General features: G+C 43.6%; 1 protein-coding gene and 1 long non-coding RNA gene across 2 annotated transcripts in view; one reads left to right on the forward strand and one right to left on the reverse strand.

Moving 5' to 3' along the window:
• Positions 1–12697, reverse strand: part of RIN2 (Ras and Rab interactor 2) — a 215154-nt gene that overhangs the window by 167981 nt on the left and 34476 nt on the right. The window lies entirely within an intron of this gene.
• The window catches only part of LOC138681434 (uncharacterized), a 47758-nt gene that overhangs the window by 33941 nt on the left and 1120 nt on the right, over positions 1–12697 (forward strand). The gene's annotated exons all lie outside the window — the stretch shown is intronic.

Genomic DNA, 12697 nt, shown 5'->3' on the forward strand with positions numbered 1-12697 from the left:
ACAGGGTTAATAGCAGCATTAACCGAGTGCGTTACACCGCGGTCAACGCTGCCATTAACCCTGTGTGAGCGCTACTGACTGCGGGGAGGAAGGAGCGGCCATTTTCTTCCGGACCGTGCCCGTCGCTGATTGGTCGTGACAAAACAGCCACGACCAATCAGCGACTTGTATTTCCATGACAGACAGAGGCCGCGACCAATGAATATCCGTGACAGACAGAAGGACAGACAGTCAGACGGAAGTGACCCTTAGACAATTATATAGTAGATGTCACGTCAATCAGGAATACTAGGTATTTAACAAAAGGAAAGTCTATGAGAAATACAAATTATATGGTGCATATGGAGCTTACCCAAGCATAAATGCAAATCTGCCAGCAATACAACATGTCTAATTATTAAATACATTGCTTACACCTGATGTGACTGGTGTACTTCCTTCGAAAATCCTCTTAAAAAAATTAGCATTTTATGTTATAGCTAGACTCATAAAATAATTATTTTAACAATTAGGGGTAAAACTTTAAAAAAAGTAAAAAAGGATTATACAACAGTACAGACATGGATTTTCAAAGTTAGTACACCAGCCTCATTAGATCTAAGAGATAGATCTATCTAATAATGTATGCAGTTTGTAATGTGGAATTTGGTGACAGATCTCCTTTAAGTGACAAATATATGGTTTTCTTTTCACCTTAGTTTCAGGAGAACGATGATATTCCTTGAGTCAATAGAATTAACTAGACAAAAGGAACAATCATTTTACGAAACACATATACACTGCCATAATTATTCTACTACTCTCCATAATGATATTAGTGAGAATATGTATTTATATAGATGTGGTAGGATAGATAGATAGATAGATAGATAGATAGATAGATAGATAGATAGATAGATAGATAGATAGATAGATAGATAGATAGATAGATAGATAGATACTGTATATAATAGATCGATCGATTGATAGATAGATGACATTGTCATCATCACTGTCCCCATTGGGGCTCACAATCTCAATTCCCTTTTTGGGGTAAAAACTGAAGTACCGGTTGGAAACTTATGCAAACACATGGAGAAAATATAATTTCCTTGCAGATTTTTAGCCTCCGCACACAGATTTCCCATAGAAGGCTGCTAACACTCCAACAGGCTGTTGGCCTTTGAACCCTGTTATGTCCTAATCATGGAAAAACTGTCCAACTGTTTACACACCGATCATCCAAAATGCTAAAACCACCTGTCTACTGTTCTATAAGTCCCCTGGTGCCCCCAAACAGCTCTGGACCTCTCACGGTTTCCTGCATTATTTACCACCAAAACTTTAGCAGCAGATCCTTTAAAGAACCAAAAATGTCTAATACTTTTGACATGTCCTAGAGACATATCAGAAGCTTTGATAGGTGTCAAGACCCCCACTGAACCTAGGAGCACAATACTTTTTAGGCCCAGGTCTGTAGAGAAGTTGTTTCATGAAGGCAACCAAAATAGAAAATATGGCTGTCATAAGAGAGGGCCACGTCTTCACCGGGTGAAATAAGATGTTTGTCGGTGAATGCCAGGAGTGGGATTAGGAGCTTCTTAAGGAGGCAAATTCATCACCAAGGAGGAACTCAAATTTACAGGGTGTTATAATTATAATACATAATAAAACTTAGGAACACTTCTTCCCGAGTACCGGATCATCTGAACAGGCTCGCAAAAACCCAACGAACTGGCAAAATGATTTTCAATTGTAAACACTTTTAATCTATCTTTAGAGCCATTCTGTATAAACAGGAGACGTGCCCCTGAGAACATGATGTTCTAAGGACCCATCCCGACATCCACCATACATGCACGGCCCAAGTGAGAAGCAGGCTCGCAGGTTACACCTACACCATACCTGGCAAATAATGTTGGCGTGTCACAGCCAGGATCTGCCTCTAACAGCCACGGGTGACAACTGTAAAAGGGGTAGTCCACTTCAAGGACAACCCCTTCTTGAACTTAATGTTTGGCCCTGATTAAACAGCACCACCTATATTCACTTCCCACTCTCAGCACTCGCCGACACAGGAGGTGAGTATAGGTTTATTATTTTATCAGGTCCAAACATTTAGTTCAAGAATGGGTTGTTCTAGTAGTGGACAACCTCTTTAAGCTGTTGCATGCTGCTGTCAATCTCTGACAGTGGCATTAATAGGGCACCAGCATGGGGGCACGTCATCCTCTGCGTCCATCGGTGCCAATGGGTTGCTATGATAGCCGGGGGTCTGTTGCAGACCTCTATGCCTGTCATGGATCCCCATTGAGAGCCGGCCTGTAGCTGGGCTTCAAAGGAGTCCATGAGTGTTACGATATACAACAATAATGGTATTGCTGTAAATAGCACGTGCGATTGGACAATCGGTTCAAGTCCTCTATAGGACATGTAAAAATCAAAATCACCCTACTGTTCTGCCATTAAAAGCAAAGCTATAAAAAAAATGTTAAAAAATACACATATGTGGTATCGCCGTGTCCATAAAAGTCTGATCTACGATGTCATCAAAATGTCATATCTATCCCAAAATATTAACAAAAATCAGCTTCCCCCCCAAAAAAAAGCCCTCGGTCATATTCATCGACTGATAAAATAAAAACATGACAGGTCTTGAAAAATGGCGACACAATAAAAAAATACTAATGTTTACTTCTTACCACACAATGTGGGCCGTAAAAACAATTACTAAAAGACAATGTCAGAATTGCGTTTTTTTTCTCTCCAATTTTCACAGCTTTTGGAATTTTTTTTTCTCCAGTGTAATCTACCTGGTAAAAGGAATTTCATCATTCAAAAAACAAGCCTTCATATACGTCTATGTGGACAGAAAAATGAAGAAAAAGTAATGGCTCTTTGAAGAAGGGGTGAAAAAAATGAAAAAGCAAAAAATGAAAATTGCCCATGTTGGGACGGGGTTAAGAATGGTTGTATGGGCACAGAACAGGCCACTAAATGAGAGCGTGTATCCGATCAGCGGTCGCAGAGCGGCTCCAGCCAACAGGTGTAAACCCAGCAATACCTGAAATCACTCCGAAACCTGATATACAGCAGATAAGAGAGAACGTACCTGCTCGACAGGAAATCTGGAAGAAAAATACAACTGCTGCCTGCATACGTTAATGGGGGTTTACAAAATCATAAAAAATGCGACAAAATTAAGGCAATAAGAAAAAATGAAGAAGAACTTACTTATTCCCAGCACCATCTCTCTGCTGCTCTCAGCAGTGTTTGGCTACTTAGTTCCAGGTATAACATGCGGTCTATGCACCTGACCACTGCAGCCAATCACTGGCCTCAGCGGTCTCATGTAAACAAAGAGCGTGGGGGGCACCAGAGCAGCGGCCAAGGGCGGTGGGAGAAATAAGAGGAGTATACAGTTATTTGGCATTTTACCACATTGCATAGTTCTCAACAATTCTTTCCGTACACTGCAACAATAGTCTCCGCTTCTCAGCACAGTATTGGGTGACGTTCATTCTGTCCTTGATTTCACAAGGAAGTGAAGAAAACTCAGCGAAAAGGAAATTACCGTATGTTTGAAGCCTTCAAAACAACCTTAGTGGAAGTGTCTACATGCATCAGCCATGACACGGTGGTATGTGGAGAGATAAACAGAAACTAGGAATTTTCCATTATTTATATTCACCTCCGTGTCATTACCAGAACCCTTCACATAATGAAAGAACCTGGGCTCAGCCTGTATAATTATACAACTGGCCAGGGTACGTGTGCAAATCATATCCATAGGGTGCTTTCCCCAGATGGAGGCCAAAAAGTTAGCCTCCAACAGACTGGTATATGTCAGTGAACATATTTTAATGCAAAGAAATCCCACAAAAAAGGCATACATCAGGCAATGTCTATCTGCAATGTGATCTGAGCCGTAGTTTATGCTATCTTCACCCATTGTGCCATGAAGAAAATGAGCAGCGCAGGGATGTAAGGTGTTAATCTGGGGTGCTATAAGAGCTAGAGGACCAGGAGCCTATTATCATATATGTTATTATTTCCATATGTACTATTATCGCAATGTATTTTAGATGATTTTTTTTGTAGCAGTAGTGTGCAGAGGAAAAGATGCCTTGGAGATAGTAAAGTGCAAGTGGCGCATGCGATGTGCCCAATTTGTACAGTCCCCCGGAGGGGTTGTCCATAGAAAAGTGGGGGAAACAGTGGTTGGCTGAATGAGCGTTCAGATGAAAGTGTTTGAGCAGGGGTCGTCCAGGACTTAGTCATTGATGACCTACGAAAAAAGATAATAGCTACTATTGGGGTACAATTATTAACACTGGCATTTGATGGACTAGTATGGAAGTCTGAAAAAATGTCACCTGTTAAAGGGGCTGTCTATGACTTCGATATTGATCACCTACCTGCCCACTATTACCGTAGATTAATTAGGGTCTGACACTCAACACTGAGTTATGACTCAAGCCGCGCTGGCCCCCCACTATGATTGAAAGGCCAAGCCTGCGAGGGCAAATAATGTTCATTTCTTTCTGGCAGTGGGGCTCTCAGTGCGGGTGCCAGGCAGCTTGAGAACACTAATAACCTGCAGATTAATCCTATGTCGGCAGGTTAATAGTTAATACTTGTCAACCCCTGACCTCAAGCACCTATTCTGTTTCTGGCAGTAAATCGGCATTTAACCCTAGAGCCCGGAACATTCTGCAAGGGCCGAAGACCTGAGAAGATGATGGTACAGGATGGGAAACTCGTTTGTCCTTGTAGTCCGTCTTACCCACTGTTGATTTTATTAATCCTGTAGTAAAGAAGTGACTTTCACCAATTGTAAAGTTCACCGTGGCTTTTATGACACAAGCACTACTAACGCTCCATGGCGTCTTCAGTTTCTGTAGCGATCACTGAGGTGTTGGCAGCTCCCCCAGCGGCTGGACGCAGAGCCGAGCACTACAGCTCTGTGCACACTGTGGTTCTGCTCCTCAGGTACTGCAGAGACTGGGAGCTGTGCTGGCTCTGAGCCCATCCGTCTGCCGCACAGTGGGGGTGCGGGCTCTCAGACCCTCACTGAGGCAATATTGATTTTTTTTACTTCATGACTATAGTCTATTGTAAATTGAGCCTTCTCCAAATGTTTGATTCCAATGTAGCACTTCTGGTAAAGCAATATACAAAAAAGTAACAAATTATAATTTTCTGAGCCCGAAAATGCAGCACTGAGCAAGAATAATGAAATAAGACTGGGGCCCCATCATCTTAAAGGGAACCTGTCACCCCCCAGGGCCTTAAGGTAAAAGAGAGACCTTCAGCAGCACTAAGGCTGCATTCTGTGAACGTGGCTCTTATGTTTTTGATCCCTAATAATGCTGAAATATTCACTTTCATAAATTGTGCGCCATACCTGTATTGGGTCCAGGGGGTACGTTTTCTCCCCCTGACTCAGCCGCCTCCCAGCCATCAATCATCCCCTCAGTGCGCGCCTCCTCTGTGTCTGCTCACGTCACTGGCGCCTGCGCTGTGCTCTCATTTTTCGGGCATGCGCCTTGCGCACTGCCCTGGAACTCAGCTCTGCTGATGTACTGATATTGCGCCTGCGTGTAGCGGAGGCCCCAGATCTCGCTGCGCAGTGTGTTATGATTTATTCACACTGCGGGGCGGGGAATCCGGCGCATGCGCGGTTAGTACCTGCGGCTGTCGCCATCTCCCTCCACCTCTTTCCTCCAGCACTATACGACTGTCTGCAGCTTGTGATCACTCTGATGCTGCAGACGAGTTGTATAACCTTATCTAGTCCTCCACTGTTCCTGTTAGCTGCTATTTCTTAATTAATTTAGAACTGAGGAAAGGGCAACTTCTCCTGCTTTGTGGGCCTCCACCATTTTCATTTTCAGAGTGCTAGACAGCTGCTTAAGAACCCACGGCGTATGTTTTTGGCACAAGGATACAGGAGGCTGGGTTTTTATAAAACTGGGAAGTTTGCATCACCTGGCCTTTCCTAACGATAATAGTGAACAAGCCATAACTCCGACAGGCTAATTAAGGTCTGAATCCTTGGTCAAAGTTACCTGCGCACACAAATCTCCAAGGGTGCCTAAAGTTTTGTGTTGGCCCGTTTTCCTTTTTGAAATTTTTATAATGTAAAAAAAAAATCACAATATATACTTTTTTGCCTAATATAGAAAGGAAATGTGTCATCTTTAACTTTAGGCCTTTTAGAGAACATTTCATCTTCAACTTGCTTAAAGGGACACTGTCACCTGGATTTGGAGGGAACAATCTTCAGCCATGGAGGCGGGGTTTTGGGGTTTTTGATTCACCCTTTCCTTACCCGCTGGCTGCATGCTGGCTGCAATAATGGATTGAAGTTCATTCTCTCTCCTCCGTAGTACATGCCTGCGCAAGGTGCAATCTTGCCTTGTGCAGGCGTGTACTATGGAGGACAGAGAATGAACTTCAATTCAATATTGCAGCCAGCATGCAGCCAGCAGGTAAGGAAAGGGTGAATCAAAAACCCCAAAACCCCGCCTCCATGGCTGAAGATTGTTCCCTCCAAATCCAGGTGACAGTGTCCCTTTAACTGTTCACAATAACAGTAATTTTGGCCAGGGATGCCCAAACTTTTACATGCCCCTGTATTGTACGGTGTAAGCCCAAAACCCGAATACACGTTTGTGCTTTCTCTTGCAAATTTTTCACTTCTTTTCAACCCATAATGTCAGCTATTCCAGCACTTACTGGGTCCTGTTGCTGCTGGTTTTATGGATTGTATTGTAAATTTGTACACTAATCACACTGCAACATACATGTCCGCTCTGTCAGGGGCTTTCATACAAGTGATCAGACGACCACAGACTCTTCCACCTGTTTTTCCAACCATATGGCTAATGACAACTGTTTGTGCACAGAGGTAACAGGTGATAAAACAAGTGCATCTCCAGGGGGCCTCACTACAGACAAGACTGCAAATTCTGATTTATCAGTGCACATGGTCCATGCTGTGCTTTACCATGGCTGTAAAACAAACCAATATATAAATGCAAAAGGCTCTTGATGAAGGCAATTTATTCATTAAAAGGAACCTGTCAGCAGGATTGTGCACAGTAACCTACACACAGTGTCAGGTTGATATGCTCATGCTCCGGGACGGCCTGTGGGGGTCTTCATGTGGTGCTCTGCATAGGTATTCATCAGTATGGGCTTCTGACAGGTCACTGATCCACAGCACGAGCAGATCATTAACTCACAACTGAAAATAAAGATTACACAACAACCACAAGACGGATTTCATCAACCAAGGAGTCATTGTAATCAGTATAACGGCGCTGACCCGACACTGTCTGTAGGTTACTCAGCACAATCTTGCTGACAGGTTCCCTTTAGGGCCTCATATAGGCTACGTTCACACTAGCGTTGTGCGCCGCTGCGTCGGCGACGCAACGCACAACGCACCGAAAAACGCGTGCAAACGCATGCAAAAACGCTGCGTTTTTCGACGCGTGCGTCGTTTTTTGACGAAAATCGGACGCAAGAAAAATGCAACTTGTAGCGTTTTCTTGGTCCGACGCTAGCGTCAAAAAAGACGCACGTGTCGGAAAACGCAACAAGCAAAAACGCATGTGTCCCCCATGTTAAACATAGGGGCGCATGACGCTTGCGTCGCCGCTGCGTCGCCCACTAGCCGAACGCTAGTGTGAACGTAGCCTAACAAGAGTCTGTTTTTCTCACCTACAAGAAAAACAAACCGATTATTTTGATCAGACTTGGATCAGTGTGTGGTCCAAGTGTCATAATAATCTTTATATAGCACTAACATATTCCGCAGCGCTTTACAGTTTGCACACATTATCATCACTGTCCCTGGTGGGGCTCAGAATCTAAATTCCCTATCAGTATGTCTTTGGAATGTAGAAGGAAACCAGAGTGCCTGGAGGAAACCCATGCAAACACGGACAGAACATACAAATTCTTTTGCAGATGTTGTCCTGGGTGGGATTAGAACCCAAGACCCCAGCGCTGCAAGGCTGCTGTGCTAACCACTGAGCCACCATGCTGCCTGTATCAGCTTTACTCATACGGAGAAAAAAACGTTACTCCACCTTCTCCATTCTCATAGTCTGTGAACATCAGGCTGCACTTGGATGTCACCTGAGTGCAGTTCGATTTTCTTCACGGACCCATAGAAATGCAGTGCCATCCAATCCTTGGATTAAAATCGGACATGTCTCCATGACTGCTTGGACATGTGAATGGGTTCATAGACTATCACAGGTACAGACAGCACTCGCACGAGTTTCTGATATCTGAATGAGGTAAATCTGCACTGTTGGGGTTTGGAGCATGTATAAACAAGGCTTTAATCAATGTATAGTTAGAAACAATAAATTGGGCTGCGATCCTCAGTTGACACCATAGTCCAGCTGGGATTTTCCATTGTTGAGCTCTATAATACAGCTCCATGCAATCATTTCAGCTGTTAGTCTCTGAAAATGTCTGATCTTTGCAAAATAATGCTGGAAAGTTCTAAAATTGGTGCTTTGTCTCATAGTTTTACATCATAAACAGAGCTAAGAAAAATGGGTTTAAATTACCATAATAAAGGGTTTCTCCAACATAGGTCTGTTCTTATCACACAGGATTTTTTTTTTTTTAAGCTAAAACCAGAGTTGTAACAAATGGAACCCAGAAAATTGCACTAAAATGCTGCCACGTTATAGGAAGCAGGGACAGGTTCATACACTTCAGGTTTGCTGCAGATTCTGGATGTTCTCATTACATAAGTCTTTCTTTCATAATTTTCCTTTCTTTAATTCTCTCCTGACATCTGTCCGACTTTGCAAGTGTCTCTAATTTGCTATTGTGGAGTGATAATCTGTGTGTAACATAGTACAAGCTATAGTAGATACCACACAAAATGATCACCGATGGATAGAAACCCCCTGCAAAGGCACAGGTCTAACATATACCCTTATCACCCCTGGAACCGCCAGAAGAGGGAGCAACAGAAATGCCACAAATTGCATGGTCTACATAACTGACGAAAGAAGCCGACCACTATACTCCGCTCTTTCCAACAGTCCCATAGAGAATACGTGCATGTGCACCACTGCTCCTTCCAAATGGACCACTTCAGAGACCCGTTTCCAGGATCGATGGGGGTTTCAGCTGTTAGACCCCCTTCAATTGCAACTCATCACTTATATTTTCTATTATAACTAATGCTAAGAACACTGAAGCCCCCCATACACATTAGATAGCCATCGGCTGAGCTCCTGTGTTCTCCACTAGAGCTGCTGCCAGATTCATCTGGCAGTGACTTATCTCATCTACAAACAAAACCATAAGAAGCCCCAACAGCTGACTCCTTTTCTCCCCAACATCACCTATCGGGTAGACTCGGGAAACCTTCACGCACAATAGACCATCGGACAATCACGCCAATATTGGCAGGTTCTGACAACTTTTATCAATGTGTATGGAGGCCTTTATCTGCTAAATCCCTGAAATCCCTGGCCATGCGGTATCGACACACCAGTCATCCCCACCAGTCTTTGTTTACTTTGTAGGTAGCGATGACGTACCATACATCCATATCAGGGCTGTGCATTCGGAGTCAGAGCCCATTTTGGTGGAGTTGGTGTCATGGAAATTGAGGAGTCTGAGTCGGAGGTTTGGCTTACCGTCTCCACAGCCCTGTTCCATATGACCCCTGCAGCCAATCAGTGGCCTCAAAAATACCAGCATATTTGGCAGGCAATAACAGGCTTTTTTTTTTTTTTTACATTTTAACAGATCTCCAGATTGGTTTTTGATTTCCCAGGCAAACCATTTAATAACAAGGCAGAATATAGTGTGGGATGCTTACACCATTACATTGGTTTAGAATATGGAATATCGCATCTCCTCTCAACTAAATTATTTCAATGTAATATTAATTGTAATATTAATGCAGACTGTAAGATAAGACGACCATGCTGACATGCCGGATGTAGGGTCTCACCAGGAACTCTGTGTTTGCTGCATAACGAATGAACCTGGACTTTCATTATAAGCCAAAGCAAATAAACCCTCCAACTTCAAAACTCCAGTACAGAAAATCTGTATGCGGCAGGTTCAGTCATTCCAATGCCATTTATTACTGAAAGACAAACATGAGAATGATAATGACTATCAGATTCCAATTGGTCAGATCAGTGGTGTACAATTTTGGAAGTTTCTCTTATCTGTAAGAAAAGCAGAATTTTCCTCCCCAGGTCTGTATGCAGAACAGAGTGAATATTTAATGGTTATAAATGGTCTACAATTATTGACCCCATACCTTCTGTATGAGCCAATCTGTTACATATCTAATATATAATTGCCTAGAATACTACTTCCTGCAATTTGTGCCAACTTCCGTGGCTTTGTCCGGAGCTAATGTCCGGAGCTAATGTCCGGAGCTAATGTGCGGAGATAATGTCCGGAGCTAATGTCCGGAGCTAATGTCCGGAGCTAATGTCCGGAACTAATGTCCGGAGCTAATGTCCGGAGCTAATGTCCGGAGCTAATGTCCGGAGCTAATGTGCGGAGATAATGTCCGGAGCTAATGTCCGGAGCTAATGTCCGGAGCTAATGTCCGGAGATAAGTGACGTCAACAGTGTCCAGTGTCTGATTGGTTGCCGCCTGCTGCGAGCGACCAATCAGAAACGTGCCGTACTGTGACACACTCCGCCCGCCATTTTGGTGTGATTTTTGAATTTTTACCTCACAGCAAGTTTCTACTGCGTGGAGGCGGGCCCAGTGACGTTGCTCTTCAAGCTCCTGCCGAATTTCGTCAAAAAAATGATAATACCATTTACCAAAACTATATATATTTAGTTGTGAAGTGGTTCAGTGACATTTTCACACCAATTTTGAACTTTTGTTTGGTGTTTTCTCCATATACTGCCTATTATTTTTGTTCTTTCTTACTATTATTTATTAATTGTATTATTCTTACATTTGAATAAATAAAGTATATATGGATTCTAGACTCCCGATTCTTTAGAATCGGGCTGCCATCTAGTCTACTATATAATTGTCTAAGGGTCACTTCCGTCTGTCTATCCTTCTGTCACGGATATTCATTGGTCGCGGCCTCTGTCTGTCTGTCATGGAAATCCAAGTCGCTGATTGGTCGCGGCAAAACAGCCACGACCAATCAGCGACGGCCACAGTCCGGTGGCAACATGGCCGCTCCTTCCTCCACGCAGTCAGTGCCCGCTCCATACTCCCCTCCAGTCATCCCTCACACAGCGTTAATGGCAGCGTTAACCGACCGCGCTATGCCACAGTGTAACGCACTCGGTTAACGCTGCTATTAACCCTGTGTGACCAACGTTTTATGCGGCATCAATAGTAAAAAGATCTAATGTTAAAAATAATTAAAAAAAATAAAAAATCGTTATATACTCACCGTCCGTCGGCCCCTCGGATCCAAAACAGGCCTTTCCCGCTCGCGACGCTCCCGTAACCAGTCCATGCTGCGATCTCGCGAGATGATGACGTAGCGGTCTCGCGAGACCGCTACGTCATCATCTCGCGAGTCCGCAATGCACCCTTGAGACCGGACGGGAACCTCTTTGCTTGGATCCGGGGGCTCCGGAAGGTGAGTATATAACTATTTTTTAATTTAATTCTTTTTTTTAACAGGGATATGATGCCCACATTGCTATATACTACATGGGCTGTGCAATATACTACGCGGGCTGTGCTATATACTACGTGGGCTGTGCAATATACAACGTGACTGGGCAATATACTACGTGGCTGTGCTATATACTACGTGGGCTGTGCAATATACTACGTGACTGGGCAATATACTACGTGGCTGGGCAATATACTACATGGGCTGTGCAATATACTACACGGGCTGTGCTATATACTACGTGGGCTGTGCTATATACTACGTGACTGGGCAACATACTACGTTGCTGTGCTATATACTACGTGGCTGTGCTATATACTACGTGGGCTGTGCAATATACTATGTGGGCTGTGCAATATACTACGTGACTGGGCAATATACTACGTGGCTGGGCAATATACTACGTGACTGGACAATATACTACGTGACTGGGCTATATACTACGTGGCTGGGCAATATACTACGTGGCTGGGCAATATAGTATGTGGCTGGGCAATATACTACGTGACTGGGCAATATACTACGTAACTGGGCAATATACTACGTAACTGGGCAATATACTACGTGGCTGGGCAATATACTACGTGGCTGGGCAATATACTATGTGGCTGGGCAATATACTACGTAGCTGGGCAATATACTACGTGACTGTGCTATATACTACGTGGACATGCATATTCTAGAATACCCGATGCGTTAGAATTGGGCCACCATCTAGTATAGTGTATTACTCCCATCTTGCACTGTGCATGGAAATCGTTGATGTTTTGTACTTCTTTATTAAGAAATCTCTCCTTATCTAAGTATGGAGAGCGACCACCTGTCTTATCAAAGACTCTAGGTGCTGATCTATCAGGTAAGGCTATGTTCACATGTCCAGTAATGATCCGTTAGAACAGATCCAGCTGCAATCCGCTGGCAAAAAAGTTGTGCAGACAGAACTTTTTAGTCCGTTTTTCAAAAACTGATCTCTGGTGGATCTGTTTTTTGAACATTGAAGTCTATGGACAACAGATCCGTTAGTAGCCATATGTTGTCTTCTAGCAAGC

This window comes from Ranitomeya imitator, chromosome 5, assembly GCF_032444005.1.
Source record: "Ranitomeya imitator isolate aRanImi1 chromosome 5, aRanImi1.pri, whole genome shotgun sequence".
In the NCBI taxonomy this organism is placed as follows: domain Eukaryota; kingdom Metazoa; phylum Chordata; class Amphibia; order Anura; family Dendrobatidae; genus Ranitomeya; species Ranitomeya imitator.